The following is a 23161-nucleotide window of genomic DNA, read 5'->3' on the forward strand; positions in this document are numbered from 1 at the left end:
ATGTGCCATAATTAGATCCTGGTTCAGTTTGTTTAGAGGCGCACTGGTAGGGCGTGTACTTCCTATTGCGTCTCAGTTAGAGGCATGTAATGTAGGCTGAAATAGTGGGTTCAGGTGAAATCAGCAGCCTGACCCCCTCCCCCTCCCCCTCCCCCAATACATCTTTAGCTTAATAATTTTTAGAATACACTGATGAACGTTGCCCAGGTAGAGGGTCTGGCGGCTGGTTTGTTGGTTTGTTTTTAACCCTTGACTCATGAGCTATAAGGATGTAAATTCAAGACCCTTGGTGTCCAAGTTCTATTCCCCAAGGAAGCAAATTGAGAGAACAAGACCAGGAAAAGAAATGAAGGAAGAGTGTCAGTGTCCTCTCAGTCTCTGGATCATTCAGTCCTTTCCATAGTTTGATTACACGCGCTAACAAATTACCTTTCTTACTTAGGCTGAATTGAAGTCCTGTTTCTGCCTCCCCACGGCTAAGAGGCTATTCTGGAGCCGCGCTGAGTTCTCCCTCACACAGTCTGCTGTGCTTTACCTATACTTTTCTTGTGTTGAATCGATTGCGTAACAAAAATAGCTCTCCCCACTCACTTCTGTTTGAATGAAGACTGCTTGCTTTCTGGATATATTCTGAATATTGTTTTCTGTCAGGCTATACATTTATTGAAAGCCTCATCCAGGAGGACAATTGCCAGAGGCGTTGAAATTTAACGTCTTGTATTTCCTTACTCTGTTCTTTCCTTTCTGTTACACAGTTGTCTATGTTTAATTTTCAAATTCTTGTGTTCTGCTAGCCTTTTCCTCCTGTTTCTTTTTTCCCATCCCGCCCCTCCTCCCATCTACCGCGCATACCTCACCAACTGAACACATTTACCCTGTTCACCTTATGCTTTTGTAATCACGCTCATGTTTTCACGCCACACGTTTGCAACATTGAAACACCATTGGCTTCTGCCAAACTGAAAAATATTTACGATCCCATATTTAGATTTTGACGAAAACAATTCTTGCTCGTATTACCAGTTAAGTAAATGTAAATCTCTAATCACTTTCTCAGAGGGAGTGTTCTTTAACACATCTTTTGGAAGTCATATGGGAAAATTTTGAGGTAGGTGGCTCTTTAGTTAAATGGTCTTTTGTATCTTGAGTTAAGATTTCATATGAGAAGGAATCTCAACAGTCTCATTTTTAATAAATTGATTTTAGGAGAGATTGATTTAAATGATTTTTCTCAGCTTATCCCATTTTTTAACAAGAAAAAAATGAGTTTTATTTTTATGTTCTGGAACATCTGGACTCCATTAACAATAAATGCTGCCACAGTAATTCTAACCATTTATATTACCAGTGGAATAAAACAATCTGTGTTTTCTTAGTGGTGTATAAATCTATGGTGCATCTTACAATCTTTGCAGCATTTTAGATCCAAAGAAATGGAAAATCTCATTTTTCAGAGAAGGAAACTGAGGCTGAGGTAAGTGTGTAGTGATCTCCCTAGGCAGTACTGGCACTGGCCAAATTCATTGCTTTTTCCACTGTACCACTTGTAGTATTACTAGGTCATACTCTTTGCAGTAGCTTACAAAGATGAGAATAAAGACTTCAAGCTGGTTGTTTTACAACCATATTTCTGAGTTCTGCTCATTTGACTGCAACAGCAGGATAGTACACACTGATAAGTGGAAAGTCTACTTTTTTTTTTTAATTCACAGAATGGGAACATTCAATGATGTGACACAGTTGAAACTGGCAAAACCCACAAGTTATTTCCTCTTTAGGAGTTTTGCTCCAATTAAAAAGAAACTCAACCAAAATCCTTACCAAATTCCTCTTGAGCAGGGAACAGATGAGTCACTTAGAACCACAGCATCAGTAACAATGTTTACCTGGTGTGAAATTGGGGCACTTCAGCTGAGGAACAGAGGTTATCAATCTGGCCTGAAGTTTGTAATCACTATGAGAGCTTTTGAAAATATCTGCCAGAACCCTCCTCTGAAGGTTCTGATGTAATTGTTCTCCGTTTCTCTGTTTCTCTCTGCTGTGAGCTCTCAGCCTTCCTTCACAGATCTGCTTCAAGCTTGTCAGTACCCTTCTTCCTCCCCTCTCTCACCTCCTTTCTTTTCCCTTGGATATACTGTGTGTGCATCAGGTGAAGCTCATCCAAGTTCCCCACCGGACCGCTTCCTTTTATGGCCATTCCCTATTCCCTCATGTTGCACCCATTGACTCCCTAGGACCTCTTCAGTGTCCCACCTAGAAAGAACTCCAAAGATCTTTCAAAACTTGACAGTCCCGGTTTATGTGCATTTGTGAGCTCTGCTAGTCTGATAAAATGCTTGAGTGTGACAGTTCACATTATCTACCCCCCAGTTTCTATGCAAAATAGGAGTTATTTCAGTTAAAAGTTATAATTATTATAAATGATTGAGACTACACAGAGGAGCAATAGTTTCAGAGAATTCTGTGTATGTGCTTCTATATTTTCAGGAAAAGAATAGTTTTGTCCTAAAGCAGCAGCATGAAGTTTTTTTCTTTTAATCTTTCTAGTATCTGAAATGAGGTCCCCTCTTTTATTCCTGATATTGTTAATTTGTATCTTCTCTCTTATTTTCCTGATCTGGCTAGAATTTTTTCAATTTTACTGTATTTTACAAAAAAATCCACCAGTTTCATTTTTTTCCCTATTGTTTGTTCATTTCTATGTTGATTTCTGCTCTTTATTTCCTTCCTTCTATTTACTTTAGGTTTAATTTGCTCTTCTTTCTCTGGTTTCTTATAGTGGAAATTTGGATCGTCAATTTTAGACCTTTCTTCTTTTCTAATAGTAGCATTTAAATTTGTCTCTAGGCAATTTTAGCTGTTTTAGCTGTCCCCCACAAATTTTAATGTGCTGTGTTTATATTTTCATTTAGTTCAAAATGTTTACTTCCCTTTTTACCTTTTTTTGTCACATGGATTATTTAGTATCCAAATATTTGGACTTTCGAATTTTCTAGGTATCTTTGTATTCTTTTTCTAATTTACTTTCCTTGAGGTATGACTTCAGTTGTTTTAAATTTACTAAGACTTGCTTTATAGCCCATGATATGGTATGGCTAGTAAATGTTCCATGTGCACAGAAAAAAATGTGCAGTTGTTGGCTGGAGTGTTCTGTAAAAGTAAGTCAAGTTAGTTGATGATGTTGTTGAAATCATATCCTTACGGATTTTTTGTACTTCTTTCATCAATTATTGAGAGAGGACTATTGAAATCTCTAGCTATAATTATGGAGTTCTCTATTTGACCTTTCAGTTCCAACAGTTTTTGCTTCATATATTTTGAAGGAAACGTTGTTGTCAGATATGTACACGTTTGGGATTCTGTGTCTTCTTGAGGGATTGATCCCGTTATCATGATGAAAGATTCTCCAACTGTCACAAATACTAAAATTAATCAAATGAATTTTTTTAATTGAAGTATAGTCAGTTTCCAACGTTGTGTCAATTTCTGGTGTAACACATGGATTTTTCATGATTTACAAAAACATAAAATAGAAACACAACTTATGTTTGGTCAAAGCAGCTATCCCCTTTATCCTGCTTTGGTCTTTTCCATGGCAGCTGTGTCCATCACACAATTTGTTTGTTTTCTATCTTTTCCCACTAGAATAAAACTTCCAAAGAGTAAGATTTCATGTTTTGTTCACTGCTGTATCCCAACTACCTGTCACAAATTCTGACCTCAATAAATATGATCTGAATGAATTAATGAATAAAAAAGCTGCAACAACTGTAAGAAGATAAGATTTCCATGACTGTATCCCATTTATCCCATGGAAGGATGGCTTCTGCTCACATAGGGGCTGTTAAAGAAATAACTTCTATACTCCAGTGTGCTCCCACACTGCCCTTCAGCACAACTGGTGCCACACCTCAGTGTTCCTTGAGTTCTTAGGGTCTCATGGAGACGTTAGTGAGCTAATTCTTTGTTTTAACTTGCTCTTTGTACGTCAGCCACCTCTAATCTAGCTAAGATTTAGTTCTGAATCATTCCAGAGTGTGAATCTGAGTGACAGACAGCTGGGCCCTGGCCCCTCACACTATACCCCAATTATGAGCCTCCATTCATTCCTTCAGGAGGCCATTCAGGCCCTAACATAAGATGGACTTTTAGGCCAGCCTCACTGCTTCTAGGAGTGATTCTAAATGTCCTTGGATCGTAAGGTGAGTAGGAATTTGGTTCTTAAACCAACACCCAAGCTGCATAAGGCATTTACATTTCACATCTCCTTATCTATACTATGGTTTCACTTTCACCCACCTGTTCATTCACACAGCTGAAGGTTTTTGTTTTCCCAGGAAATTTAGGCTTCAAGTTCACCAGAAAAACTGAGACTGCCCTGATTGTAATTGATAATGTAAATTGCAAATAAAACATGTATCAATCAAATATTCCTCTCAGGTTTACTACTAACGGGAGAAAAAACTTTTAATTAACTGTGTGCTTCCTGTATTGTAAAAAGATCTCTGGGTCTGATGGTCAGAGTTCAAATCCCAGCCCCAACCCTTGGATACACACCTTCCTGTGAAAGGGGAAAATAATGTCTCCCTTGCTTTCCTCTAAGGGCTGACAGAACAGTCTGTGATAAATAGTTGGGAAAATGCCTTGTGCATCACAAAGCTCTGCAGCTGTGTAAATTGCTGTTGTTGCCTTGAGAAGCTTTTTCAGCTTTAAGGTTTGCAGTGATTGAATATTTTTACTCATTGATTTGAAATCATTTGGGTATTTGGATCAGAGGCTTTCCTTCACTACATCCTGAACAGCACCTGCTAATGACACTTAAACTGGGAGGAATACCAGCCAGTATCCATTGGCTGTTACCTTGGAAACTAGAACCGTTTAAAAACACTGGAAAGGAAACAATGTAACTGAGAGGAAAAGCTCACTTGGGGCCAATCACCTTTTTTCTTCCAAAGCTTAAAATATTAGACACCTGTTTAAACATTTCCTAATCATTTTTTTAAACCCAAAAGCTATTGTTAAAAACATGATGAAAATGAGGGACTTAAGATCTGTTCTTACTCTGGAGAAGTTAAGACTTAAAAGTGGTACTACCTATATCTACTTTGTACCTACCTTTAGCTTACTGATTTTTCTTATCAGGAGGCTCAAGTTGTATTCTTGGTCAGCTATAAGAATCACAGTGTAATTATCCAGGACTTCAGAAGAAAAAAACCTCATCCAAGTACCTAGTAGAGCTTTCTCCACAAAATCCCTCCTTGTGTTACCACCTTGTGACACCGTCCTTGTGATAATGTATAATTCTGGTTCCTACTAAGCTCACAAACTCCTTTCTTTCTGTCTCCTTCATTGGCTCCTCTTTGTCTGTGACCTGTAATGTTGAGACCTCTCCCCTCCAAGCTTTAGTGCTTAAATCCTGCTTCTTCTTCAATAACTTTAGGTAAGCTCAGCCACTTGGAGTTTGGTCTACAGAGTGTGCATATCTTACCTCTGGTCCAGTGGGGGACACACTCCAGTGTGCTCAGTGCCCCCTCCTCTAAATCCCTTTAATCCAGATCCCTGGGATTATGATTCAGAAGGCCTAGAGAGGAGCCCTGGAATCTGCATTTTAATAGGCACCCTGGGGATTCTGATGTAGGGCTCTAAGGACTACTCATTGGGAATCACTGTATTCTCCAAATGCTGGCCTGATTTTTAGCTTTTATCTTAAATTTCATAAGCCTGAAACTAACCTCTACAAACAGATACAGGTTTCTCTTACCTGTCATCATGGACCAAAGTTTTGTAAATGGAATCCATGTAGTCTTTGTTCTTACATGTTCCCCTCTTTTCCTTCTCTCACCTCCTCCTTCCCTCTTTTTTCCCCTCGTCTCCAGTCTCGTTGGCTCCTCCTCCCTTCTCATTACATCTCTTCTTAGGGCCACCCCTCTAAAACTCCACCCTTACCAACTCACACTTGGACCATCCAAGTGTTCTAGTTTCTCTTTTTCTGCTCTAATCCTTTCATGTTTTCACCGTGTCACCTACTCAAGAATAAGTAGTGATTCTCCATCTCCCATGTTGGAACTGAACTTCTCTCCCTAGTATTTTATGTTTTCTATCAATTACATTCCCTCATTACTCCAAATTTATGTATTTTTGGTTTCTGAACTAGTGCCTCAGTCCATTATTTAGACATAATTTCTTTACTCTTGCCTGCGAGTATATTCATTACAAACTTTCATGGACTTAGAGCTTCTTTGTTAAAGGAGAATTTTGATATACTGACTACATTATTATAAATCCCTTCCTATAGGCAAAAGCTCGAGAGGAAACCAAGTGGACTGATGGACTGATTGGATGAGGACTTAATATTCATCTGTTTTATCACAGAGTTAAATGTCATTTGGGTGGTTTCCTTAGATTAAATTGAATTTCTCTTGCTCAATGAACTTTGACCTTGAAGTTTTAGAAGGAGTACCTTTTAATAGGTTGTTTATTGGTAAAATTTCCCTAAAATTATTTGGCCAGAATTTTAAGTCAATATATAACTTATGACTGTTTTGAACACTTTAAAAACTACTTTCTGTCCTGAACAGTTGTATATTTCATTGAACTGAATATACTAAGACAAAGCTCCCTGAATAGTTGTCTCTATCCCAACCCCACTGGGACCCCAGTTCAGAACCAGGTATTACATGGGTTTTGGGAGAGTCCTACCCTGGGTGCTACTAAATAGGTCACAGGTCCAGTCCTTGAATTCATGCACAGCCGTGCTCAGGTCAGCTTGACTGTACTGGTTTCCTCCTGTCTCCCTAGGTTTGCAGCTTCACAGGAGGAGGCTTAACCTCAGGCAGCTGCAGCTGCAGTAAGTAGCTTTCCTGTCATGGTGGGCCAGGGAAATTAGGTGTTCCCATCCTAATTTCCCACATGCATCTGGCTCAGGATGTGGAGCATGTCTGGTCGCCGTGAATTCTGAAGAGCTGGAATCTGTAGGGTTTAAGGAGATCATTATCTTGCTTTAGAGCCCATGTTTTTAATACCGTCTTTATATTTTATCTGTTACTTTATGTTTGGAGCAGTGGTGAGAGAGAAGGGCATTCTTCCTCTTCTAGGAACCAAGTCACCCTAATTTGAGAGCTTCCCCCTGTTCCTTTTGATTCCTTCATTGGTGAGCATACTGTTTGGCCCATTTTTTGTACTACACATCATCATTAGATTCCCAAATGCACTTAGAGTGAGCAAACATGAGTTGTTTCTGATAATTTTCCTCAGAGACAGATGGTGGTCAGTGAGCCTGATGTCGGGAGTGGGTTGGGGCTCAGTGACTGTGTCAAAATGAGGTTAGGACATGGCTGGCTTGAGTGTGTCTTAGCAGGGCCACCATGTTCCTGCCACCCTTCCTCCTCCTAACACCTCTGTCCTCAGCTAGCCTGGCACAGACGATGCCCTGACATGTGGAGGGGTGCGAGAAGGCTGCCTTCGATTTGGGCTGACCCAAACATGACACCTGTCTTGAACCTAATTATTTCTAAATGCTGAGCTATGGAATGGGGCAGCTCTGTGTGGCTCTGTGTTGTGCACTGTTCCTGAGAACAGGACGTGCTGGGGGCTGAAATCATGCCCATGTTTTACCCAAGCTGTGCACCCATGGGCTTTATCCACTCAGAGTGAGGGCCTTCTCATTTACACAAAGATGTTAGTTAAATTGTGGTGGCCATACAATCTACAGCCTCTCTCTAGGTTTCTTGTTGTCACCTCAGATAAGATGGTCAGGCTATAATTGTTTGTCACCCTTATAGACAGAGTATTGCTGAACCCCAACCTAGTAGGAAAGTTGGGGTACTTTCCTCCTGGGGTATGGTGAAGGGGAGGTTAGGGCCTGGCATCAAGTTGTTGTGGCACCCAAATGGCTGCTGGAAGAAGCTTCAGAGGCTGGGCTTTTCTTACTTCAGTATAGAGCTGGCAGGTAAGGTACCAGCTTCCCCTTTTATCTGAGTTGGACCTCAGACATTTTCTCCAGCTAGTGACACCCCCAAACTGCCAAGTGGCCAGAGTAGTTCCTGGCTTTTGTTCCCTCCAGGAGCCAGCTTTTTGTGCATAGTGCCACTGACACCTGGGACCTGGATCTAATTGCTGCCTCCCTCAGCATCCTGCCCTCCCCCACCCCAGATGTGCAGTAAAATTATTAGAAGTTGGCCCAGAAAAGAAGTTGCTGGAAACCTAGACCTTGGTACAAGGAAAGTCATGATAAGCATCACCTTGCTGAGCTGCTGAGGTACTCAATATTAAGTAATATTATAGCCTGACTCCTTTTTAAGGGACTCTTCTGTGCTAGTACCTAAGATAGCATAGAAGCATGTGGTTTCCAGAACCAAAAGCATACTTCCTTTAGTTTGTTTCTTGTTTTTGTTTTTTTTGGACTGGTCTACAGCATTGTTGCTACTTTTTATAATTGCCAGAACTTGCCAGAGAAGTCCTTCAGGGAGGTTTAGGAGATGACGGAAGGAAGGAGAGGTTCATTTATAAGAAGAAAAGCAGTAATTACGAAAAGCACAGAGGAAGCTAGAGAAAGAAAATCAAAGAAAAGAGACTGGGAACAAGTTCAATCCAAGGGTTTCATGTTGTGGTTGGTAGATTTGGGTTAGGAGTCTCTTTCACAAGACTGTCTTGTGCCAGCCACTGTCTCTGAACCCAGTTAGTAGGGACAAGGGAATTGGATTCAGGGACCATGAGGAATCTTTCAGGGTTCAGGAGTGTAGGATCAGCCTAGTAAAGCTAAGGTTTTGAATTATGGAGGCTTTTGATGAACTTTTCTTTTAGGAATCATTTTACTAAGCTAGAGCGAGTTTACCAATTCAGGGGGCCAGAGGGCAGCATTGATGTTAGAGCAGGACTGTTCTTCCTTGTGTGGGACACTGTTTTCATCCAGGCACTGAGAGTGTTTGAAAGTCTATAGGTGCCTTCCATGATTGCTATGAAGAAAATGGACCATTGAACACATTTGATACAATTCCTAGAGAATTAAATGGACATGGGTTCTAACATCATGGGATTTATCAAATTATCTGTAAAACAGAATCTTAGGTGGCTGTTTCTACTCAGACCAGAGAAATCAAATGTAGAGAAACGAATGTCATTAGTACCATGGACAAGATGTAGGAATTGCACATAAGAACTAGGGAGCAGAGAATGTGTTTTTATGATGGCAGCATTCAGAGAACAGGAAGGGGAAGTTTGTAGGTAGATTATGGACTCCCTAAAGAGGTTGGAGCTTGAGACCCACCAGAAAACCAGATTTCCATGAGTGTGGCCATTTAGGATGCTGAGAAGGCAGAGTCTGGGAGAACTTTCCCACATTGTGCTCATGGTTTATTTCTCATTTGTTTCACATTTCTATCTGCTTATACATTCATTCCTTTTGTCCTACCCCTACCATTTTACCGTGTACTCACAGAAGTCTTTCCTAGCATCATCAGGAGAGAGACTTCTTCAATGCTGCCTCCTCTAAGGCATCTTTCTCACCCGCTGTAAAAAAATAGAGTTCCAGTAATGTGCTGGGTTTTATGCCCTTCATTTGCATCATCTCATTTCATGGTCCCTGCAATTCCATGAAGTAGTTGTAAAAGAACTTTCTGAAAATTTCCAAGTGGGGTTTAAGATCTCTGGGTCACACTATGTAAAGGTGTTTCCATCTCATAGGAACTGAGGGTGTTAGTGAGTTATGACCACTATTTTTAAGCCATATTGACAAGGGTTGCTTCACAAAGATTCTACAAAATAGCTCACTGGGGAAAATGAGTAACACATACTTTATTTAGGCTCTTTTTAATAAACATACATGTCTGGGAGTTAGGTTTGAATCAACGAATGTCAATAGCAAGTCAGGGAATGTTGGTACCTTTCTAGGCAGGTGTAATGAAATAACATTCCTTGCCAAGGAGGAGCGGGGATTGAAATTGTTGTAATGTTGAATCCACTGAACATACACTGTCTCAGGAGAGACATGAAAGGCTGAGCAATTGATTTCTCAGTGGTGGACCTGAGCTGACCAATTTGTAGCAGACTTGGTTATTCAAACTCTATTTTCCAGCTAAAGACAGAAGGACACTGTGATCTGAGATGTTTTGCTGAACTAAGAGATCTCATAGCCAAGGCACAGCCAGGCACTGTGAGCAGAGACAGTTTTCATTTACTGGAAATCACCCTGATGAAGTTATGTAACCCAGAGCATCTGACTCAGGGAAAGATGGGCACAGTAAGGCAGCATGGAGATCCTAGGGTCTTCTGTTAGGGGTGTTAGAAGATAACTAGTGGGATACAAAAGTAGGAGATGGAGGTGAACATGTAATGCCCTTCATGTGAGGCTGATGGGAGAAAGAAATTCTCTCTGACTAAATGATTACATCACAGGTTCAGAGAGTTTGAGCGATGGATGGAGCTTTCGCAAACAAGCCCCTCATTGTGCAGATGAGAAACTGAGGCCCCAAGAGATTTGTCCAAGGCCATGCAGCTAGGAATGGATAGAACAGGAGTCTAATCCATGTCTTCAGACTGTAACTTTATATCCTGTTATTTAGAGTTAATTTATTTTTTAAGGCTCCTAATTCAGTCTGATATGTTCAAATGAGTCTCTTGCTTCTTTTTATGAAGACAGAGACTATAGAACTGCTGTTATTTCCTTATTAGCAGTTATGCCAGGAGCTCATAAAAAGCTTATACACCAGATAATAAACTCCCACTCATGGTCTCAGAGAAAGGTTGAAAAAATTTTACAAAAAAAATTAAAATCCTAAACTCATTAATGTGTCTAATTCTTAACTAACATTCCTTTTTCTTCCTACTTCTCTTTGTTTTTGTGATGGTTTGGGACTTCCTGGAGTGAATGATGATTTATCTTGAACAAAATAGAATTTGTTCTTGAATTCTGCTGGTGTGAATGCTAAGCTAAGTAAATGGAAATAGAAGTCCAGGAACAAATCTGACTCCTTGCTTAAAAAGCAAGCATGTAATTCAGCCCTTTCTTTTTGGTAGGTAAGAGAAATTCACAGGACTAAATGTCCATCTTCTTGCCCATATGTAGGACCTCACTCAAGCTTTTTGTTCATTTATCCGTTTGTAGCAAAATAGGATTTTCTCCTCCCTTGCTTCCTTTTTTCATTCTCTTTTTTATCACTCATCCTTGAGAAGGGTCTTTGGAAAGTCAGAAAAAAATAGAGACTTTATTAGCACAAAAATATATTGAAGTCACGCTATGAAAGGTGGTGAATATTAGTAAGGAAGGATGTTAGAAGTGATATTCTTCCAAGACTCTTGACGGACTTAAAATAATCAAGACTCACAAGACACAGAGAAGCTGACTCATCTCCCCACCATACCAGGGGTAAATCCCAGACTCTTGAGGGAAAAACAGAGATGGGAGAAATAATGTAGACTTGGGTGAAGAAATAAGAAGGGAGACCAGAGAGAAAAGGGCCACGCGAAGTCAACCAAAGACAGATTCTGCAAGGACTGAAGAGTGATTTGGTGGAAAAAATTAAGGGTCCCATGTATATTAGATCATCTAATCAGTGGAAAACATTGGTTTTATGATCAACTGTGTACCTAAGGTAAAATATAATTTGCTGTCCGAACTGAAAACTGTCTTTTGCTAGTGAAAGGGGCCATTACTGATTATGTGGATACAGTAGGTGTAATCTGTGACTGTCAGATCTGTGTCCGCAAATCTGGACAGATAGTTACAGACCATACCTAGATCCCCTCCAGACCTCCTGGACATAACTGAGAGTTTAGACTTTCTCTCATTCAGAGCACGGTTACGAAGCACTGATGTGTCCCGCCTTGTGCTTGGTGCTGAGGACACAAAGCTGAACTCTTCTGTTTCCACAGCAGATAAGTTGTTCTCTCTGTGGCCGAGACTTCTCATGACATAAAAGATCAAGGCGAAACCTTCACAGTCCAGTTAGCCAATTATGATGCTTCTTAGCAGGTCTCGTGTGCATGACTCCCACCTGGTCTCTCTGGCCTGGTAGTGGCTACACACCCTGAAGCAAGATGAGTCAGAGCGCTGTGATTTTCTTCTGCCTCTGCCCTGCATATGCTGGTTTTAATCAAATGAATGCTTAATCCTGTAGCGAATCTTATTACGCCCTTTGCCCTTTCCCATTCCATCTGTTACATGTCTCATTCTCTAGCCTCCAAATGGAATAAGCTGTGTTTTTTTCTCAGACTTTTTTTTTTTTCTTTCTGTGTTTGATGTCTTACAGAAATAGGCCTGGAGCCAAGAATTACAATCAAGCTCAAGTGGATCTGACTGAGAATTTTCAGTATCCTGAGTTACTTCCTCTAATGCTCCACGTCTCTTATCAGCAAAGGCTCCAATTTTGATGGCTTTTAGAGCAGGGGACTAGGGAGCTTTGCCATTGGTTTCACAGCTCTTCCTGTTAGGATTGCAATTACTGTCTCCCCAGGGTGTAAAGGACCCTTGGGGCACACAGTTGTGGTGGCATCCACTTGGATCAGTAGATCCATGCCCTCGCCGTGCTGCAGAACCCGATATCTGCTGGTGGATGGATCATAATCTTGTCTCAGTGGGCCTTTCTAATCCTTTTGATCTCTTTGGCTATTTTACTATCTTACTGACCAAATCATTCATACACATCAAAACCAACTCAACTTGAAAATAGGCCTCAGGGCCTCCGTCCTGGGAATAGCAAAAGAATATAGACAAATCTTCCCCAAAGAGTATAGTTCTGTTTATTGTAGTTTCTCTCCTTGGCAGGTATGATAAGATTTTACTCTGGAGGAATGAAAAATATTTAAACGCTGTTGATATTATGGCAGCTTCCAAATTTGGTTTGGTGTTCTTAGAGCAAGCACAACCCCAGACACTTGGGCACTGTCTCTCTTTTGTATTATTTATTTTGTATTTGTATTAGTTTTCCCCATTTTTAAGGTCCTGTGAGTGGAGGCGTCTTGTCTCTCATCTTTCAAGCCCTTCTTCACCTTACCCTATACCACTCTAGTGCTAAATCCACTGTTTTTCCTAGAGAAGGTAATTGATAAATGTTTCCAAACTCCATAAATACTTTTAGCCTGTAATTCAGTAATTCCTTTGTTTGATGTTTCCTCTAGACTGAAAGAGTTACTGTTAGATGGAATGCAGGGGTTAATATCCTTTGAATAATAAAGCCAGGCCAGAGGTGTGGAAAATATGAAAATCACTCCATGTGCAACCCTCTAGGGGATGTTTTGCTACTCCAGATGCAGAATCTTCAGATATCTAGGGATACAGATGAAATGTGAGATCGATGTTGCATCCAGTCTTTTGACTCTCCCGCTTACAGCTGTTGCTATCTGACGTTAACACTCACAAATTTACTTTGCAATAGATGGAAGGACGTTCCTGTTTTAGATCTAGGAACTCAGGTAAACTAAGGCCCAGGACTGCCTTAAAAGGAGCATCCGGAATCCTTGGTTGGCTCCCCAAACAAGTTAGGCTAGTGTATGCCCCACCTCGAACTAGACAGAAATTGATCCAGGCTAAAAAACCAAAGGGAATAAGACATAGGACAAATGACCACTTGGTTCTGTACATTCTGCTTCTAATTACTGACTGTTTCAACCCAGCTGCAGCATGCTCCCTATCCTGTTTGACACTTTCATGTTGCTTCTGTCTGTTAATAGTCACTCGACTTCTGGTCAGCCAAGGATAGTTATGCTTCATCACCACCTCTGGGTAAAACTCTTGTTGCCAGAAATTCTCTTTGTGTTGTATTTGAGAACAATCCAAATTTCTGCCTCATTGAGAGGGTGGGAGTGGGTCAGGATTGGCCATTATGAACAAATAATGAAAGCTTAAGACACTAAATGGAATCTTCACATGCATTTACAAGTAGAGAAGTATGGAAAATGTATTGTAGTAACTTTCTCTGTGCTGAAAGTAGACCCCTCTTGTTTAGGGCTGGTTAGTGAGAAAGCTGAGATAGTATCTCCCATTTATGTAATGACAGCCGTGAATTTGGAAGGCAGAGAGGTGTCATCCAGGGCCAATCACGCATGGACGTGCAGTGCATGCCCTGCCCGAAGCCTGCCTCCAGTCAGTCAGGAGGAAGGGGTGACTTTTTGTTCATTTGTTTGCCCAGAGGGGATGCCTTTTTGAAATTCTGGTAATACTAAGCCCTTTAGTCATCTACCTACCAAGAAGAAGGAAAACTATCACTAAGATTGTGATTCGCCATCATCAAAATCGCATTTCTAACTCAGCAGAAACATAGAATATAGTCTTTTGATTCAAGATAGGTGTTCTTTGCCTAGCTGCATCATTTTGCTCTGTGTGTGGTCGGGGGCAATCTAGAAATGCTGTCTATTAAATTTCTTCAGGATGGCTTTTCTCTCTACCCCTTTCCTGAGCCCCAGTATTTTCAGCTTAAAAATCCTGTCCAGCCCTGACTGATACAACACCACACACAACTACTAAAAGCTGGGTTTCAGGCTCCTGGGAATCCCTGGTGATTGGTGCCAATTGGAGTGCCATAAACAACAGCTGAAAAAGCCAGCAGAAACTTAGGATTTTCTAATCTAGGCATAAACAGCTAGTTGGTGCTTCTTTGAAGTGTAGAGATTGGGAGATGATATGCAGGCCCTGAATTGGTGGGGAACGGGGTGAAATATTCTGGTAAAAGTGATTATATAGGCACAAGCCAGTTGTGTCAGGAACAGATGGTTTCTTAGCACGATTTGAACTTAAGTTTGCGGAAAGGAACTACATTTCAGGAACTTGAAGTTTTAAACTCAGGGTTAAGAGAAACAATGAGATTGCAAGTCCCATAGGATGGATTATGTATTACTTATTAAGTGTCTTTACCACTGTCAAGGGTAGTATTTTACCCTTGGTGGGCACTTAATAAATATTCATTTAATCGGATTGAGTTTTCTGAAGATGAGGAGGAAGTTGATGAAAAGCCCTGATTTGGGTATTTTTCACTCCCTTTTCTCTGTACAATTCTCGATTCTAGGAAGGCCAGGAGGCAAGAGAGCAGCAGACTTGAAGATGTGAAAGAGATTCTGTGGGGCTGGAACATGAAATGTGAAGGAATTCTGGTGAGAGATGAGGCTGGAGAGATATGTGGAGACCAAGTTATGCAGGTTCTCTTCAGCTGGTTAAGGCATTTGGACTTCGTCTTAAAAGCAGAGTGGAGCTACAGAAAGATTTTTAGCAAAGCGTTTGACATACTTAGATACACACATTAGAAAGATCACTGAGTGCAACATAAAGAATAGATTGTAAAAGCTCAAGAAGGGGGCAGGAAAACCAGTTGGGAGACTTATCTCAAATTTGGGAAATAATGATTTTTACCTGAACTAGGCTAGTGGCAGTGAGAGTGGAGAAAATTGAATGGATTCAAGAGAGGGTAATGACAGTGCTTGACACTGATTGAATGTGAGGGGCCTTAGGTGAGGAGGAGCAAAGGGTGAAGGATGACTCCCAAGTCTCTGATATGGACAGTGATAGAAGATGGTACCATCTACCAGACAGAGAATAGAAAAGGAGAAATGGGTCTGAGGAGGTGGTAGAGAGAGAAAGTGGTGAGTTCAGCTTTCTACATGTTGAGTTTGAGGAACTTGTAGGACATCACAGAGATGTTGGCAGTTTCATGAATGGATCTGAAGTTCTGAAAAGAGATAACAGTTGAAGTACAGATTTGGGAATATGTGATGTAGATATGGGAGTAGATAAGTTTGTAAGGAAATACCAACATTTAGGGCTTGGCAGAGAGGGGGCCACATAAAGCAGCCTAACCATGAGTGGTCAGAGAGGTAGGGGGCAAACATAGAGAGATGTCCATAGGGGGAAAAGGAATTTAAAGAGAGAGGGAATGGCCCAACTTCCTTACCTTTAAGTCATCCAGTCTCTAGGTTCCCAAATATTTCAAATTACTTTTGGTTAACAAACCCTAGATGAGAAAAAAAAAGTGCATATCCAACCACTACTGTGTCAATGATATAGTCTAAGGTCATTGGTCTATTTTATTTACACATATCTAGGTCCTACTCCCTCTGAGGATTTTACCTAATGCTAAAGAGAAAGAGAAATCCTCATCACACACTGTACAACAGCACTAAAAGTAGCCAGCAGGAAACTGACCTGTAAATACTCTGAACACATTAAGGTAAGTACACTTTTAAAAACGTTATTATCTTTTGGCTATGGTCTAATGTGATGATTGGTGGAAATGGAACTGAAGAGTGACAGGAAACATTAATGGAAGGTAACATACAGTCCTTTGGCCTTAGAAAGAGCAATGGTCTATATCTGTTCCCAGAGGGAAAGTTTGATGAGTAGTGATCTTGATATACGTTTTAAACCTTCTGACAGTGACATAATCGGTGCTGCTTTTACTCTTTGGGCAGCAGATTCTCCTTTGCTGTGGTCGGGTCTGTTAACTTCAAGTCTGTTTAGAGCGCCACCTAAGGGTACACTGGCAGAAGCATCATGACACCTGTATTCCTGTTCTAGACAGTGGGTGCTGTAAAAGGCATGCTATAAGAGGCTATAAGTGGGTGCTGTAACATCATGGCCTGCTTTCCTTGCAGAAAGAAGAGAACCAATCCAAGGTCTCGAGAAGGTACACTTTCACAGAACATCCCACTCCCCAGGTTGCTGATTAAGAGCTGATGATTCACATTTAGATGCCCTTCCACCTCCACTCCCTTCCTAACAACACAAAATTTGAGTCAAGCTTGAACCTTGCTAAGAAAACAGATTTGCTCTTTTTAGTCTTAGCAGCACTGGAGTCTAAAGAGAGACTATGTGAGAAGGCAGATCCTTAGTTACCTCCTCCCCAAGCTGTTGCAGGAATTTCAGACCTCTGCTTGCCAAAGCACTTTTATGGAGTGCAGATTTTTTTTTTTTGGTGGAATGAGGGAATGCCTTTGGTGACTCACTCCCCTCCCTTTCTGTGCCTCTGCTTTTCCTCCTTACAGAAGGGTCTGGATCAGGGAATCCTTGAGGTCCCCCAGGCCTAGCCTATGTCCCCACCAGCTGTCCCCACCAGCAGAGAGTTTGTCCTCAGTGGGGCCCTTTCCTGGCAAGCTAAACTGGCTCAAAAGGACTGCTCTATATTTGGACAAGGCAAGTCACGATATGTCAGTTTGCAGAGAGGGAGCTTTTTTGGAGTGGGAACACCACAGGAAGACGCTTTTAAGTTGAAAATGCACATACCTTGGGGGATGGGAGAAGACAAAGAACCCCATTTGCTCTAAAGGGTCTAGAAATCAGAAAGGTTAGAATCTGCTTGGCTCCGCAGTGCTTTGCTGAAATCCTTGGCCTCCTCAGTTTGTGCTGACCTATAAAGAGGCTCCCCGTTTAGAGAAGGATGTTGGAGGTGGACGAAACTAGCTCTTCCCTTTAGTTGTTGTGTGATCATGAGTAAGTTGTTGGACTTTCTGCACTTTATTTTCTTTTTCTGTTAAGTGAAAATGTTTTCTTTATAGGTCTGTATGAGGATTAAATAACACATAAAACAGCAATATAGAGTCTGACATGGGGGTGGTTACCTCCCTCCATCCCCAGTCCTCCTCTTCACTTTTACCTTTGCTCACATTATTCCCCCTGCCTGGACCATTCTCTCCACCTCTCCAAATTCAGCTCACTTTCAGCACTCAGTGAGGTCCTCCTACCTGTCTCAGTGGTCCTCCTGCTGCCCCAATCACACATTTCCTGAGTTCACATTCTGGTAACTCCCTTCTTTCTTGATGTTGTTTTGCTGATTTTGCCCATCTAAATTGCTGTTCTCTGAAGAAAGGAATTCACCAAATACCAGATATCTTTCCACAATATCCGGTAAGACATCAACTGCATAGAAGGGCCTAAGCAATATTTGAATGAATGAATACAGAAGGAACTAAGTTACAGGGATAAAAGAGGGCAGTATGTGCCATGGTTAAGGCTTCGATGCTGGAACTAGCCTGCCTGGGTTTGAATCCTGGTGCTGCCGAGTATGAGCTTTGAAACTTTAAAAAGAGTTGTTGAATCTCTGTTTCTGTTTTCTTGTCTGCATAAAGATAGTGGCAAATATAGTACTTCTCTCCTAGGGTTTTTGTGAAGATTAAAGTTAGATTTGAAGAGTATTTAGATCATTGCTTGACTCATGGCACTATATAAGAATCTACCATTCTTATTTTAAAGAACTTGAGTTAGGATTAGACAAACCTGAGTTCAAAGACTGCTCTGCTGCTTGCTAATCATGTGACCTTGGACAGAAGTTATTCAGTTTTTCTGTGCTCCAGTTTCCTTATCTGTGAAATAGGAGTAATATACCTGCCTTATAAATTGTTGTGAAGACAAAATTGAGATAAGAATCTAGAACACAGTACATGTCTGAGAATTGGTGGCTATTAGAAGCCTGTTTCAGTCTTCCAGAAGCAAATTTGAGGTGACTACATGAAGAGTCATTGCGGTGGCCTGGGCCCCATTTAGGATAACTGGAAACCTGGGGCTTGCCCTGACTGGGAAGGATTGAGAGAAGAGTTGAAATGGGAATTGTGGGTGCATTGCAGGAAAGGACAGGGAAGCTACTTTGTGCTTGTTGCTAAGCTGTCATCACTAAAATCCTGACCAAATTAGGTCATTAAAAATACATTTGGAAGGAGCTAGAGACTTTTGCCTGAATGGAAATTCCAACACAGGTCCCTGCATGTCACCTTCCTGCATATCTTTGATTATGTAAAGTTTTTTTTGTGTGTGTTTTGTCCTTATGTAGTCAGCTGTGTTATTGTCATGGTGATGACACAGGTGTGGGTGAGTGGAGATGCCCCATCCTCTGCCCGCCCAACAGATCTGTAATTCTTGTTTTCTGAGAAAGTGAAATCTGCCAGTTCTGAGCTTATTTATCTGAGAGGTGCCACTTGGACTCTTCTTCTGAAGCCAAGTTGGGACTTTGAGAGTCCTAATTTCTAGGGTTTAGTCTATTGATTCTCACTCCGAAGACCTTTTTTGGTGCTCAGTGATGGTTTAGGCCTTAAGGAGGTCTATCTCCCCTTAACTTCTTCCTCCAGTGAAAGGCTGACTGCTCTGTACTGTTCAGAAAAGAGAGGGTCTGAGTGGTTCCATTCAGGGACTCCCCTCGGTCCACTGGCCTGGAAGAAACGTGTGGGAGGGGAAAAAAGAGCAAAGGAGAGGCAGGCAGGATGTCCTTGGCATTGCTGGCTTCTTCCTCAGATGGCTTTGTGGTGCTCACAGCATGGGACTGAGGGTTTGGACTTCTCCTCCAGCATCATCTGGATCTAAGTTTGGACTTTTCATAATATAGGCTGCTCACAGCTTTTTCTTCTCTCTGTCCCTCTACAGCATCTTTGTTTGAATTTAATGCTAAATTCTGCATTGCAATAAATTCTTTGGTAGGGAGATGTAACATTTTTACCTCAGAATTACAGATTTGCTACATACTTGCTATATTATCTCACCATCTCATCAACATCTTGTGGCTTCATTGTTAGCAGCATCAGTAATTGGTTTTAAATGTCAAGATAAAAGTACCCACTTCCTTTTTTTATTACCTCAAAGTTCTTTATGAATACAGTCTTATTTTTACTCTATTCTGGTGGGAGAACTCTTGATTAATTTAATTTTGCAAAATAAAATTCAGATATGGGGAAGTTCAAAGAAGGCAATTAATTACATTTGGGGGGTGGGCCTGGATACTCCACTTCAGTGGTACTCAACCTGGCTGTACACCTGAGAAGTTTAAAGTACTGTGCTTAGGACCTACCCCTAGCCAATTAAGAATGACAATCCATTGAGGTTGTGGCAAGGATAGTTTAATCTTTTCTGGTAAATCTCATGGGCAAACGTGGTTGAAATCTCTGCTGAATGTACTAAGGAAGCAAGATTTCATTTTCATTATTTGGGTTAGGAAATCACAGAAATGACAGTAAAACAAATTTCAAATTGGTAATGTTAAATTAAAACTTGCTTTCTGCTATTACTTTTCAAACCAATTAGTGTTTTGCATATGAAGGTTTTTGGATAGCAGCAGATACAAGGCTCTGTCTTTGTGTTTTTCATTTTGAAGAATAAAACTTCAGGGTAGGCTGGAAATACCCATTGTTTTTCAGGACCTTAAATCATGAATATATTGGTGATGCTCACCTGTGTTCTGTCTTTGCCTTATGACTATTTAACCTAAGTGATTTCCAGTGAGGTTAAGCAGAGTGCCTGTGGGTGGCTCTTAGTGTCACTTTTTCAGAGTGAGCCTTTTTCAAACTATATCCCGTATCACACCCTCTAGCCTCCTCATTCTGATCTGCTCCCTGCAGTAGTCAGCCATGGTAACTAACGGGAGTGTATCTTTTGGGTATGTGAGGGCAGAAATTAGGTTAAGAGCCACTTTCTTAGAAGTTTCCACAACACTCTATTAAGTATGATATATTTATCCTTGTCTTTAGATCTTTATATGGAAATATTAGGCTACTTATTGCAAAAACCTGGGACTGGAAATTCCTTGCATTTCATCTAAAAGTTTGGTGCACCTGTAGTAGGGATTGTGTCCTTTTTAGGGGTGGAATTCAGAGCAAAAGGAAACAGTTCTGTGTAAGATTTGCCCTAAAATGGCACCTCTGACTGGCTGAGAACCTTTTGAACCACTTGGGGATTCTAGCTTGGATTTATAGCTTGGCTGGGTTGCTTTTGAAGCCAAAGAGAGTTCTGATCATTAGCATTAGTGAGTTGTTGCTCATTAGCATTTGTGTGGAGTGCCCAAATCACAGCAACAAAGGGTGTGAAACCCTAGTTTGTGGTGGGGGGGAGGGTGAGCCGTATTGTTTCTTCTTGGATTAATACCAGAGTTATTTCCCTTGGTGCGGATCCATTCTTCCCTGTGTGGGAATGTTTAATGTTCACACTGTTAGGTGAGAGTTTCATTTAGAGACCTTTAAAAAAAATACACAGTTTTTTCAACTTATCTTTAAAAAAATGCACAAATCCAAGAAAAAGAAATACTTTCTTTGTATGCTGACTTGTACAGAAGTTTGAAAAGCCTTCTGCTGTGTGAGAGAGCTCTTCCTGCAGTGCAGTTCCTCCAGTTATTCAAGCAAAGAGTTAACCAAGGCCAGAGAGGTTTCTCTGGCAGGCTGCAAGCTTTGTGCCGTCGCCAAGCTGGGGGCTGAGAGAGGCTGATATTCATTTGTTTGTGTATGAAGCTTTCATTCCCAAAGTCTTAGACATCACATACCAGGAAAGATAATTGTGAAAAGCAGGGATAAACTCAAGTGTTTCCCGGGTGTTCTGGTTGCCTTTGATACATCTAATTCTGCCTGACAGTGTTTGCCACGTGGTTGTCTAAACAGAATTTTCTTCTCTAGCGGTGAGTGAGAATTAATTATTCACATCTAGCAGTCATTGTAAATAGTGTTATGTGAGCCTGTGTACCTAAATGTGTCCTACAGTAAAACCTTTAGTTGGGAGATCTTCAGGCCTCCTGTTTCATTGTACCGCATGGAAGCCTCACCCTGGAATTGTGTAGCTTGATGAGGAGTAATGGTCTTTGATTCTGAGAAACTGCAGCGGGATTATGCACAGAGGCCCAGCTAGAAATGTCTCCCAGGACCCTGACAGCTCTGTCACTTCCTTTTCCTCCATGGCGCCAAGTTCCTTGGGTCTGGATATAGCAACAGCACCCCCTAGTGTGTGATAGCATGAGGATGGGCTCCTGGTTAACTCAAAGTGAGGTGCTTTGGCTTCACTGAGTGAGGTGTGGAAACAAGCGGCGTGACATTTTTTGAGCAGTACAGCTGAGCCTAAATACGCAAAAGCAGCATGTCTTCCAGGTTTTGACAGCTGAGAAAGGAAGATAGAGACAGCAGGAAAATAGGGTTTTAGATTATTTTACAACCGTGTGAAAGTTACGGAGAGCCACAGGAGAGAATCTGGAGGTCATGGGGGAAGGGAGCTGTTCCTGTGAACAGTTTGCTTTTCTTTTCAAGAATTCAAAGCTTGTCCATGTGCATGGAGAGGAGGATGGATAGGGCCTGGCCACAAAGGCCTTCCATTGCTGACTGAGACTGGGCCTGCAAAGGGGCCAGAGGTTTTTTTTTTAGAGGTAAAACAGCAATTTCAAACACTCCAAACCGTGGCTTAAAGGCTACTAAAATATTAATGACTGATAGCTTTTACCTGACAATAGGGTTTTGATCATAGGAACTAGACTTAAGTGAGGGAGCAAACAGGGAGCAAAAAGAGGGTAGAGATGGACTATAAGAGAGAACAAAAGAGGGATGCTTCCTTCCTTCATTCTGTTCATCTAACAAATATTTATTGTTAAGCTCTATTCAGTGATAGCTTCTGTTCTGGGTACTGGGGGTGAATTCACACTAGGTGTGAATGAAACAGAGTCCCTGCCCTTATGGAGCTTATATTCTTTACAGTTGCCAAGAGGTACCACAGCTCAGTCCACCATATTTACATTTTTAAAGTGTGGTTTGTTTCACAGGCAGAGTGTGATTTGAGGACAAGGAAAGTACCCACTGCTCAAAATTGTGTCAGCTCTAACTGGTCTTTCCTGGAATTTCCAAAACCAAACCCCTTGTTCAATAAAAATCTGTTTTCTGAGAGAAGTAATAATGAGGTCAGATCCTTTGGCCCCACACTTAACATCTGGTGAAAATGAACACCCTGATAAGACCTACAGGGATGGGGATAACTCTGGCACCAGCAGATTGTGGCCTGGGTGAGATTATTTTTCAGAGCCAAGTTTCCTCATCTGTAGAAGCAGCTGTACTATTGCCTCTGTCAGATCCTTTCTAACTCTAAGATTATATTTTGCATGGCAGACAGCATCCAGGGAAGCACAGATGTTCCCGTCGGGTATGCCTGGGAACACGGAATACCTGTTAGGGGATGGGAGCAGGATTAGATTAGACACTGAAAGAAAATGGAGGAAAGCATGATGTGAATCAAATTTGGGCTATTTAAAAATGTTTCTAGGGCACATATTCCTGCGTCCAATTTCTGACTAGAAGGTGCCTAGAGAGTGGCAGTGTACATATGGTTGTTGCAGATTTTTTTTGAAGCTCAATCACTGGTATTTCTGTAGGTCAAATGAGTTTTGAAAATTATCTATAAAACTCATAGCCATAGATTTGACCCCTGAGCTGCAGATGCTGCTAGCTTGTGGTAAGGATT

At 41.2% G+C, this 23161-nt stretch overlaps 2 protein-coding genes across 5 annotated transcripts in view; both read left to right on the forward strand.

Annotated features, from left to right (window-relative positions):
• LOC140696879 (uncharacterized) overlaps positions 1 to 23161 on the forward strand; it is a 99479-nt gene that overhangs the window by 50201 nt on the left and 26117 nt on the right. The gene's annotated exons all lie outside the window — the stretch shown is intronic.
• AKAP6 (A-kinase anchoring protein 6) overlaps positions 1 to 23161 on the forward strand; it is a 567738-nt gene that overhangs the window by 631 nt on the left and 543946 nt on the right. For 2 of the 4 annotated variants that reach the window (XR_012073483.1, XM_072962897.1), the window contains exon 2: positions 16027 to 16151. The exons of 1 other annotated variant lie outside the window; for it this stretch is intronic. The gene's annotated coding sequence lies outside the window, so the exon portion shown is untranslated. Of the gene's footprint in view, positions 1 to 6798; positions 6848 to 16026; positions 16152 to 23161 lie in introns of all 4 variants that reach the window. One more of the 4 variants, XR_012073484.1, reaches the window with a different exon arrangement.

The sequence above is a fragment of the Vicugna pacos genome, chromosome 6 (assembly GCF_048564905.1).
Source record: "Vicugna pacos chromosome 6, VicPac4, whole genome shotgun sequence".
Taxonomy (NCBI): Eukaryota; Metazoa; Chordata; class Mammalia; order Artiodactyla; family Camelidae; genus Vicugna; species Vicugna pacos.